The sequence below is a fragment of the Triturus cristatus genome, chromosome 3_1 (assembly GCF_964204655.1).
Source record: "Triturus cristatus chromosome 3_1, aTriCri1.1, whole genome shotgun sequence".
In the NCBI taxonomy this organism is placed as follows: domain Eukaryota; kingdom Metazoa; phylum Chordata; class Amphibia; order Caudata; family Salamandridae; genus Triturus; species Triturus cristatus.
This window is the reverse complement of record NC_140583.1, coordinates 1,150,888,847-1,150,901,332: the sequence shown is the minus strand read 5'-3', so window position 1 is coordinate 1,150,901,332 and position 12,486 is coordinate 1,150,888,847. Positions and strand designations below refer to the sequence as shown.

At 45.1% G+C, this 12,486-nt stretch overlaps 1 protein-coding gene across 12 annotated transcripts in view; it reads left to right on the top strand.

Moving 5' to 3' along the window:
- Positions 1-12,486, top strand: part of BIN1 (bridging integrator 1) — a 555,217-nt gene that overhangs the window by 489,966 nt on the left and 52,765 nt on the right. The window lies entirely within an intron of this gene.

Genomic DNA, 12,486 nt, shown 5'->3' with positions numbered 1-12,486 from the left:
CTACCTTCTTGTTTAGCCACTTTTGTTTCTTTTTCTTTTGTTTTTAGCTGCTCTTCTAGACCTACATTACATACCCTGGAGTAATCTAGGCACGGTTGACAGAAAACTTTCTTTCTAGGTCTACTGGATCCCAGTCACGCATCGCGCATTGTTGTTTACCTAAACAGGTGCTATATGGCGGATAGGGCTTGGTAGCTCCAGGGAGAAACTGGGTATCCTCTCCTATTGTTACTTATGATATATCGCCCTCCGAGATAGCATGCTAAGGGGCAACACTGCCAAGATCAACAGACTGCTTTTTAACTTAGCTACTTGAAGACCGGCATTCACGCCCACTGATCTACACGAAACGCATTGTGTGATGTATGCGCTATACACTGTTTGTACTTTGTTGCAATATTTCAATAAATACATTTTGACAAAAAAAAAAGAATACAACAGCTCACAAATACAGTAGTTTTTCTCTGAACTAAGGTGGCAGTGCAAAACTCTTGGGTTCGTAAGTAGCAGCAGATTTATCAAATGTGAACTAAAGTGACAGTGCAAAACGCTTGGGTTCGTAAGTAGCAGCTCAATGTGAGGTTGTATTTTGCTTGCCGCCATCAGGTTCGGACGTGGACTTGACAGGGTTGATATTCAAAGCTTTTGTAGCTGTAGCATGTTTCTTCATGCCTGCACAGTAAAATTCAACACCAGTGATTGAAAAACTTTCGTCAGTATCCTTCAAATATCGACCTTTAGTCGACCGCCTCTCAACTGCTAGATTGTGAGGTACTTTCCATGAGTGTTCTCATCATCTTCGATGACACCTTTGGAGAGAATGTACACATATGCAAAGGAAGTCTTTCTAGGACTGCCCCCAATGCCATGCAAAGTACCTGTGATCTGACAGACACAAGTTTTGTAACCTCTGCCTCTCCTCCAGCCACCATAATACTGCGTGCAATGCCTACCTCGCATACTGGTCTGGCGGAGAGTGTTGGCATTTCAAGAGCTCTTACCTCTTTTTCACCCCACCCATCAACTCAAAGCATAGCTTTTATGCAGCTCTTAGGCATTACAACCTCTTGTATTGCCATTGTACCCCATGCCTAGCTGCTTATCCATCCACTACAGGAATGTCTTTAAGGTCAATGGTCACGAGTGGATAGTAACTAGGAAGATCTTGTGTTGGTCACGGCCAAACCCCATCACTGTCTGCAATGATAGAACAACACAATCTGTCACCATCACCACTGACAACATTCTAGCAGCTTAGGGAGCACATCACAGCTATGACCATACACGGAATGTGGACCCATCAATACCAGGGGCGCCACATCCAAGCAACTGTAAGCTCCTTGCTATAGACCTCGCTCTCAAAGTCTCTTTCACTTATTCAGTAAAAACTAGTCCTGACCAAAACAGGCAATTTGACTGCAATATATCCTCTCCAAAAACGGTGGCACTCACTTTCTCTCCCTCTCACAACTAGGGCAGAAAACCTGACTTTGGTCACCACATGCACCTCCTCGCAGAATATCTTCTGGGGACAGACAATGACTGGACACATTTGCACAGCAGGTTACATCTGTTCAGTTCATTAAACCTTATTCATTTCATATTTATTTGATTCAGACCAACTGAGATCAACAAATACATACAAAAAATTATTATTAGTGAATTAAGATTACATTTTTAAAACTCTTTCTAAGATGGAGAAATAACAATGTTATGCGGTCTGGTTATACAGCATTTGATTGTATAAGTATATTAAAATTATGCACTTTACCTTTAAAACAGCTTTAAAAAATGTTTCAAAAATGTAAACAGATTATAGCATACAAATTCATCAACTGGAGAATTACACAGCAAGATTAAATCATTTGATAAAATAGCATTGTACTTTAATTGAATTGGAATTGTGTATCGTCGTCGGGCCTCTACCATACTTGAATTAGGACAAATTAATAAAACATGAAGCAAATCTTGTCGTCCACCGTGACACAAATCACATATGCCTTTAGAGTTATTTGTACCGTCCCAATTGGCTAAAACTGTTGCTAATGGGAGTATGCCCATTCCTAAGAGTAGGATAAATACCCCATGTTCTAATTGAAACCGTACATAGGGATCATGGGTTTAAATTCTATATTTTCTGCGAACGCTTTGTAATGCTTTAGCTGGCTGCAATATTCTTTATCCTTTTCATAACTGATTCTGGGGGCCAGATGTTTTAAAAAAGCTTCAGGTGCGCTAGTGACCACTCCTGTAACAGTGCACTGTGAAACCTCGGAAGCTTTTATCAAATTCCTATTAAAAGTATACCCAGATTATTCCCCTCTAAAAGTTTCCAATTTTAATAAGTGTCTTAATGTATTTGGTTCTGCATGTAGGAGGTTATATGCCCACCTTATGATTTTAGAGATTACACGGGCGAAAATTCCCTTTAGAGATAAATCAAGGTGAAGAGCTTGAACTGGTACCGAATGAGACAAGTTTACCAGTTTTCGAAGTATGGTACCCTCCTTTACTTTTATGGCTTGCCATGTTTTAATTTGTGTGTATTCCATGGCATATGATAGAATCGATGGGATTTTCGTACCATAGACTTCCATCATAGGTATAAAATGTCGCTTTCCTGTAGAGCGATACAGATGTTTTAAAGCCCCCACATGGGAGTCTGCCTTCCGACTTAAATGTTGAAGGTGGGCTGCATCTTGTAGATTATACGTAAAGATACGGCCCAGATAGATGTACTCTTTTACTGTCTCGATTGGTTTACCTCCTAATGACCAAGGTTTCCTTCTGCCACTAAAAGGAAGTGCTTTAGTTTTAGAAATATTTGGCACCAGAAAATTTTCAGTTACATATTGATTTAGTTCATTCAAGTTTCTTTGCAAACCTATTGGGGTTCGATCAGATATCCCAATATCATCGGCATACATTAAACAGTGTATGTAAACTTGAGCTAATTTTGGAGGATCGTTTTTAATTTGGGATAAACACCCCGGTAAATCGCTAATATAAATTGAGAATAATAAGGAACTAACAAGCATCCTTGTTTCAAGCCATTCACCGTGGGGAATTGTTTGGTTAGACCCTTTTCTCCCCCCATTTGTACTCTACACCATGTTGCCATATGGAGGGAGATTATTATTGTTAAAAGATCTGTAGGAATCCCCAGATTCTCTAGCTTTCTCCATAAAGTTGATCTATCGACACTAAACTTTATTCAAATTTAAGGTAAAATATAAAAGTGTAGAGCACATACTACAGCAGTAGATCTAAAAGTAGAGAGCTCGATATATAGTAGCAACAATACATAATAATACCTTAGATAAATTACATCAAATATAAAAAACATTTTTAAAAACAGTTGAAATATATAGAGCTAAAAGGATCCATATTATCCCAACGGTAACTAAATCCCTGCATTGCAGATTTATTGGATAATCAAAAGGACACCAAAAGAAAACAAGAAACAAAAAAACATACTTTTGGTGACATTAGCAGCTGTAAATAAAGATATGCCAGTCTGATTTACCTAAAGTTTCCCGGGCTCAACAGAGGCCTAATATACTTGTGACGTAAGTTGGAAAACATTGGACACAGAAGTAAAATATGCGAGTCACAGATCAAAATATTATCACAACCAGAGACACTTATATTGGGCAATTTATACCATGCCCCCTTTGGGGAACAAAAGTTGATGAAAAATATTTAGCCTTAGAAATGTTAGAGGGCGTAGTTTCCTGTTAGACATATTCAAGAGGAGATAGGGCTCTAATCCACTTACAGATTTAACCTGGGCATACTTCTGAACGAAGAAATAATCAAAGAGAGGGAGTGAAGAGGTGCTAGGATAGAACCTACCTCCTATCTGATATTTAGTAAACAAAAGTGATTCTACCCTATCATGGAGTGAAAAAAAGTGATTCTAAATAGTTAATTAATTAATTTTTGATTTTTGATTTTTATAATGATAAGTACAGTGAGTTTGAAGTGATCCATGGAATGCCACGGAAAGCACTATGTGTTTTTAAAATACCCCTCACACACTATGAGTCCCATAGTGTCATGCTTCATCATGGGGGTCTTCCCGTCCCTCTACGGGGCGGGGCGTGCTACTACCTACGACTACGCGGGAGCACTGTTGTTGTGATGATAAGGCTTATGTGTAGTGTAAGGGATGTGAGTGATTTAGAAATTCGTGAAAATAAAAATTAAAAAGACCCTGGCTAGTAGAAAAAACAATTTTATTCTGTTCTCTAGCTGGGACCGTTAAAAATGGGGAAAAGAGTAGGAAATCTCACAAATTAGTGGTTACCTACTGGGTCGACATGTTTCGTGAGCAGTCCCCACTGCTATACTCATCAGGACCAAAAAATATAATAATCCCTTGAACACTAGAGGGAATCTCTAGAATTGTATGCCTATTCGTCTCTATTAGCAGACTTGAATGAAAGCTGCGCCCTAGGGTACACTGACCCCAATCGGAAAATAGGACCAAATTGGTATCTGAAAAAAAGAAGAAGATGGAGAGAACACCAATGATACAAGGCTTTTTCATCATTGTCGAGTATGAACACATCACCATACTTAGGGTATATCTCGCTGAGAATTCAGTTGATATCGTTTTGTGATATATTTTTCTGAATATATATATTTATCAAACCCCCAGAAACATCATCATGGAATGCTGCAGCCTAGCATTGAGAGAAAATTTCTTTAGATATGAAGACACCATCTACCTTCAGAAGCACGGGACCAGCATGGGGAGCACCTTTGCTCCTAGTATAGCTGGTCTCTATGTGCATCATCTAGAGACTACGAGGATTTTACATCCCAATAATCCTTTCCAGGGCCACATTGGTATCTGGAAAAGATACATTGATGCCATTTTGATCATCTGGAATGGCGATGAGACCACTGCCAATCACTTTATGACCTGGCTCAACTACCAAGATGAGTTTCTGAAGTTTACCAGCACAATATCCAATAAGGAGCTGACCTTTCTTGACCTAAACATATCACCGAAAGATGGAAGACTTGTGACTACTACTCACTTCAAAACCACAGCGAAAAACTGCCTTTTATTATATCAGAGTTTCCACCCTAAACACTTACGTGATAACCTTCCCTATGGACAATTTTTGCGCCTACGACGCAATTGCACTGAGGTTGAAGATTTCAAAAACCAATCGGAAGATCTAAAAGCGAAATTAGCAAAAAGACAATACCCCAAACGAATTATCGAGAAAGCATACAAAAGAGCACGCAACAATTGCAGAGAAAGCCTTCTTGAACCAACCACACCAAAACCAAAGGAAGAACGGCCTTTCTGCATCACCACTTATAACTCCAATAAAATTACCAAAATCGTGAATAAACATTGGCGCATTTTGAACAGTGGTGGACTCAACCTCCCAAAACCCATCTTCGCACACAGAAGAGGTAAAAGCATACGTGATATGTTGGTCCATACTAGACCTAGCAGCAATGATTCTACAGGCTTATCAACCTCCATGGCTAAAATCCAAGGACACCATCCATGTGGAAGATGCAAAGTTTGCAATCTTACCAAAAAAACCACAAGTATCATTTTTTCTGATGGCACTGAATGGGAACAGAGAAAATTCACCACCTGCAACAGTAACAACGTTGTGTACTTGATCAGATGTCCTTGCCAATTGGAATATATAGGGATGACCACGCGATGTGTAAAAGTGAGAATCGGTGAGCACAAAAGCAACATCAAGTGCAAAAAAGGAGCAACGAAAATGGCAGCACATTTCATTGACTTCGCACACACACCAGAAGAAATATCATGGACAGTCATAGAACAAGTACCAAATGACAAACACCTGTTTGAAAAAGAACAAAGATGGGTACATCGCATTAAGACCAACATCATAGACCTTAATGATGATATTCCATGGAGTCAGTTATAATTCCATCAAGAATTTAAAAAAAAAATTTTTTTTTGAATAAACTTTATTCCTCAAACAAAAAACCTGCTGCCCTTAATCTATCTGATTCACCTTTTTGCAGACCCATTCTGAATCATCAACATATTCTGGGGAGCATTTTTTGTTGGTTGACCATTTAGATAGATAAGGTCTAGGAGATAGTTCTATTTATTTTACAGCACGCAGTTGAAATTCCATCTATGATAAACAATGGGTGAAACGAACATTCAGATTTCTTTTTATGAGTTGCACCCACGAACAGTATGCGCTCTGTGTGTTTTTTTTTTTTTTTGCAACAATGACGGCGAGGCATCTACTAACGCTGCATCGAGCTCAGATGAACACAAACAATGAATGTATATTATATTGGAAAACGACCAATGAACTACGCAATCGACCGTTCTGTGATTTCATTTTTTGTGTCCTGCATCAAGTCGCTACTTTGTTTACAAAAAATCTATTTTTATTCCGTTTTCGGTATCCTCTCATGTTTAAGATTCATACTGGATTAAAGATTCATTAGAGGTACCATTTTTTCACCACGATACCTTTATAACATTGTTTTCTTCTCACCTTCCGTAACCAGGAAGTGAGGGATTGGTGCCTTAAAGTCCATGTTGGGCGGCCATTTTAAAAGCCTTTCACGCTCTAGTTGCGCGTCTGCTTCCTGCTTGCTCCCGGCCAATAAAAACACTGCTGCACACTTCAGTGTTCACATCGACGGAGCGGCACGGAGGCATACGGAAGCGAGGCAAGATCCTGCAAATTGTAAGTTAAGACTTGGCCAGGTCCTTAAAAACAGGTCAGGAGTTTGGTAGGCTTGCCTACCACCGGCAGCTACCGTTTCTCTAACTAACACGATATTTACTATCCTGTAGTGACTATTACCAGGCGCCCTCCCCTCCAGTGCGTGCTCATGAAGCCTGAACATTACAACTAATTAAAGTATGTACATTACGTTTTCTTGCATGTAGTGTATGACTGTGTGCCATCATGTGTATTTTATGTATACAGTCAACGAATTCATACAATACCATTATGTGTGTTTGTGTGGTAATGTCTCGTATAGTCTGTTTTCTATGTCCAACTACCTTTTCTCTTTCGCTTCTCTAAAAATCGGGTGATGAGTATAATTTACCTTACCCGCTTAGATATAGAATGAAAAATATATATATTCAGAAAAATATATCACAAAACGATATCAACTGAATTCTCAGCGAGATATACCCTAAGTATGGTGATGTGTTCATACTCGACAATGATGAAAAAGCCTTGTATCATTGGTGTTCTCTCCATCTTCTTCTTTTTTTCAGATACCAATTTGGTCCTATTTTCCGATTGGGGTCAGTGTACCCTAGGGCGCAGCTTTCATTCAAGTCTGCTAATAGAGACGAATAGGCATACAATTCTAGAGATTCCCTCTAGTGTTCAAGGGATTATTATATTTTTTGGTCCTGATGAGTATAGCAGTGGGGACTGCTCACGAAACATGTCGACCCAGTAGGTAACCACTAATTTGTGAGATTTCCTACTCTTTTCCCCATTTTTAACGGTCCCAGCTAGAGAACAGAATAAAATTGTTTTTTCTACTAGCCAGGGTCTTTTTAATTTTTATTTTCACGTATTTCTAAATCACTCACATCCCTTACACTACACATAAGCCTTATCATCACAACAACCGTGCTCCGGCGTAGTCGTAGGTAGTAGCACGCCCCGCCCCGTAGAGGGACGGGAAGACCCCCATGATGAAGCATGACACTATGGGACTCATAGTGTGTGAGGGGTATTTTAAAAACACATAGTGCTTTCCGTGGCATTCCATGGATCACTTCAAACTCACTGTACTTATCATTATAAAAATCAAAAATTAATTAATTAACTATTTAGAATCACTTTTTTTCACTCCATGATAGGGTAGAATCACTTTTGTTTACTACATACTTCTGAACGGTCTGCTTTGTCAAGGCAGTACTTTCCCTTTCAGTAGCCACCCTTTGGCAAAAGTCTGTTTAACCCATGGAAGGTCTTTTTTTTGTTATTCCTCCAGGGTTGGAATATAGGCCTGGGCTTCCTAATTCCATAAACCATTTTATTGGGTGTTGTAACCATGGAATATGAGCCACATTGTCTAAGAGAAAACAATCCTGGAGTATGATCCTATTAAAATGTAAATACTCTTTATACCAAACCGAACACCACATTAAGAGAGGAAGAACCCGAATAAAATCTGCAATATATAGCATACCTAGCTCTCCATGTGCAATTTCGGTAGGGATTCCTTGACCAATTGCTAGTAGATTTCTCAGGAATTTGTTCTCCATCACCTGAATACAGTCCGTATTTGCAACCCCCCAAATTTCTCTGCCAAAGGTATCTATCAGAACACATTTGGCCTTATAAACATCAAGTAATAATTTTGGGGACTTACGCCCAAAGCACCTTGTAAAATCATGAAGCCTAGAAATTGCACGTTGGAGGGCCCCTCGATTTTTAGATAAGAGGTTTCCAGCTGAGACCGAAATTGAGGAGCAAACCCAGTTAGAAGATTTCCACCCTGGGTAAAACCTGACCCTTAGCTGAAGGGATTACGACATATGACTTTTCTGGGACCCACCACCATAGAGTGCGATTTCAAAAACAAAAACATTTTTTTTACATTTGTGGATAGATCCAAGCTACACATAAAATCAACAAAGGCATCTTACAGACGTTGCAGGCTCCTTGCCGTACGGGCAATTAAAATTGCATCGTCAGCGTATAATAAAACTGGTTTAGCTTTGCCCCCTGCTTGAGGGACATCAGCTTCAATCACAGTTAAGACCTCCTCTAGGCGATTAATATACATAATAAATAAGAGGGGAGGCAAGAAAACAGGCCTGACGAACACCTTTATTTATTGTAAAGGGCTGAGTATATTCCCTGTCTGAAAGAGACACGTTAGTGATAGATTCCTTACCTTAGAATATTCCCCAGGCGTCATCCGGAAGGTTTTCTGCTTAGCAGTACCCCTGCGCGCCAGTAGGTGGTGCCGTGCGGCTCCGTGCCCGTCACTGGCATCGTGCGCACCGGGATGACGACACAGAGGCTACTTAGGCACCACCCATGCGCGCTGACGTCAGTTCTTTCTTTTTCTGCGCTGAAAGCGCAGATCTGTATTGAGCACGCACCTCGGTCATTTTTAGACCACTTTTTTGTCTCCCTCTAGAGCCTAGGAGTCCCGTGGCCTACCCGCTATACCGTCGGTGACTCCCGAACAGGGGCAAGAGTTTCTTGCTGCCTTGGACTGCCTGTTTAGGCCTTGGGCTCCCGCCGGCGCGCCTGCGGGCCCCGTGGACCCGTATCCAGATCCTGTTGACCCGGCGGCACCGCCTCCGGTGCCAGCCCCGGAGCCACTGGATCCAGCGCCCGCGGCTCCAGCCCCGGCGCCACAAGATGCAACGCCGCTGGCTCTGGCCCCAGCGCTGCCCTTGGCTCCGGCCCCAGCGCCGCCCCTGGCTCTGCCACAGTCGCCGCACTGGGTGCCGTTTATCCCGCCCCTGCCTCGGTTCTCGGACCATTTCGTTCTGCCCTGGGATCCTCATTGAGCTGCGGCTCTGGTTCGGCCCAGGCCGGCTCCGCTCCCGGTGCCGCTGGCCTCCTCTCTGGCTCCGGTCCTGCTGCCGCGACCGGCTCCTTCTACCACAGAGCCGGAAGAGAACTAGGACGGCTCCAAGGACCCCCTTGCGCGGCAGTGTGACTCTGAGCAGGATTGGGTGGATGACCTTCAAGATACGGGTGAACTTGATGTGTCTTCTGACCCGGAGTTTGCCTCGCCTCTGCCTAATATGGAGGAGGGCGCTTCCTACACTATGGTGCTGCGTCGAGCCACGGAGACTCTCCACCTCGACCTCACTACGGTGGCCCATAAGACCAACCTCTTTACGGAGGTCCTCCAGACGGCGTCTATGGCGTCGGAGCCGCTGCTCCCTTTCAATGAGGCCCTTACCGAAGTCCTCTTGGGTACTTGGTTGCGGCCGGCCTCGGGGGCGCCGGTGGATAAGAACGTCGCTAGGCGCTGGCGCCTGGTGATCCTGCCTTCTTGACCACTCACCCTTCGCCTGAGAGCCTGGTCATTCAGGCCTCGACATCAGAGTGCCTTTCCCTCAGTTCTCTAAGAGGCTGGACCAATTGTGCAAGAGGTTGTTCTCCTCAGCCAGTTTGGGGTTGAGGTCGGTTAATACCGCCTGCTTATTGGGCCGTTACTCCCACGCAGTGTGGGATTCGGTGGCGGAGGTTCTGCCTCTGCTCTGAGGAGGTCCAGGCTGTCCTTTCCTAAGCAATTGCAGAGGGCAAGGATGCGGCAAAGTTTGCCATCAGGTGTGGTTTGGACACCGCTGATTCGTTGGGCAGGGCGATTTCCACGACGGTGGCGTTACAGCACCACGCCTGGTTGCATTACACTGGCTTCTCACCCGATGTCCAGGCTCGCTCATGGACATGCCCTTCGATGGCTCCCGCCTCTTTGGTGATAAGTCTGACAATGCCCTGGAGCGCTTTAAAGACTCTCGTGCCACGGCCAAATCTTTGGGTTTTTCCTCGAAAAACCCTGCCACGACGGGGTTTCGTTCCTTTCGTGGCCAGGGCAGGGGTACCCAGGCACGCTCTTCCAGCAAGCCTGTGCAGAACCAGCCTCAGCGAAGCCGCATATGTGGGTTCTGCAGGGGCGGGTCTGTTAACCAGCGTGTGGGGCAGTCCACTTCTACCCCCGCTGCTTCCGCCTCAAAACCTTCCTAATCCGAGCTTCAGGGGGCACCCCACGCCAGTGGGTGGCAGGGTTCACCACCACTGGTGCGAGATTACGTTGGACAAGTGGGTGTTGCAGATAATCTGTCAAGGTTACTCGCTCCCCTTTCTGCCCTCCCCTCCAGCCATGCCACCTCGGTACCACCACATGTCGGGGGATCATTTGGCTCTTCTCAGTCAGGAAGTCATGGCCCTCCTGGCCATGGGGGCCATCGAGTACGTTCCTGATCAGGAAGTAGGGAATGGTTGCTATTCCCACTACTTTCTGGTCCCCAAGGAGGACAAGGGGGGACCTACGCCCCATCTTGGACCTCCTGGACGTCAATCGCTTCCTCCGGAATGAGAAGTTCAAGATGCTAACTCTAGCTCAGGTCCTGTCTGCCCTGGACCCTGGAGACTGGATGGTAGCGTTGGACTTGCAAGACGCTTATTTTCACATTCCCGTCCTGCCGGCCCATCGGCGTTACCTGCGGTTCACGGTAGGCCAGGAGCATTTTCAGTTTGATGTGCTCCCCTTCGGCCTTACCAGTGCCCCTCGGGTGTTCGTGAAGGTGATGGCGGTGGTCGCAGCTCATCTGCGCTGGTCAGGGGTGTCAGTCTCCTCCTACCTCGACGACTGGCTGTTGAAGGCGGGTTCGCCCCAGGCAGTTGTCTCCCACCTCCAGACTACGGCCGACCTCCTGCATCTGCTGGGGTTCTCCATCAATGTGCCGAAGTAGCACCTGAGTCCCTCTCAGAAGCTCCCTTTCATCGGAGTAGTTCTGGATTCGACGCTATTTCGGGTTTATCCTCCCGAACAGCGAGTCCGGGATATTCAGGCTATGGTTCCACTCTTTCAGCCTCTATCCCGGGTTTCAGTCAGGATGACCCTCCGGCTTCTGGGCCTGATGGCCTCCTGCATCCTGCTGGTGCTGCATGCCAGATGGCATATGCAGGATCTGCAGTGGGACCTGGAGTTCCAGTGGGCGCAGCATCAGGGCAACCTGTCCGATCATGTCCAGATCTCGGAGGGCACTGCACGGCAATTGCAGTGGTGGCTCACGAATTGTGATTGGGTCAATGGCAGATTCCTCTCCCTTCCGCAACCGGAGCACACAGTAGTGACAGATGCGTCCCTCCTGGGTTGGGGAGGCCACAAGGGAGAGGTGGAGATCAGAGGCCTCTGGTCTCCGGCGGAGTCCTGGCTCCATATCAACCTTCTGGAGCTGCGGGCGATCCGGCTTGCACTGAAGGCATTCCTTCCCTCTGTCCGGGGAAGTGTAGTGCAGGTGTTCACGGACACCACCACCGCCATGTGGTACTGCAACAAACAGGGCGGGTGGGGTCATGAAGCCTATGTCAGGAGGCTCTGCTCCTCTGGACGTGGCTGGGACATCAAGGCATTACTTTGGTGGTTCATCACCTGGCAGGTTCTCTGAACGCCAGGGTGGAAAAACTCAGCCGCCGGTGCATGGTGGATCACGAGTGGCGTCTGAACTTGGACGTGGCGCAAGGTCTCTTTCTGCGATGGGGAGAGCCTTGGTTAGATCTATTCGCCACCGAAGAGAACGCGCAATGTCATCAGTTCTGCGCGTTGGAATTTCCAAGGCGGCACTCGCTCGGAGATGCTTTTCATCTAGAGTGGAGCTGCGGTCTGTTGTACGCCTTTCTGCCTATACCACTTCTGCCAAGAGTGCTGAAGATCAGGCATGACCGGGCCCAAGTTATTCTTGTGGCTCCGGACTGGCCTCGAAGAGTATGGTATCCCGAGCTA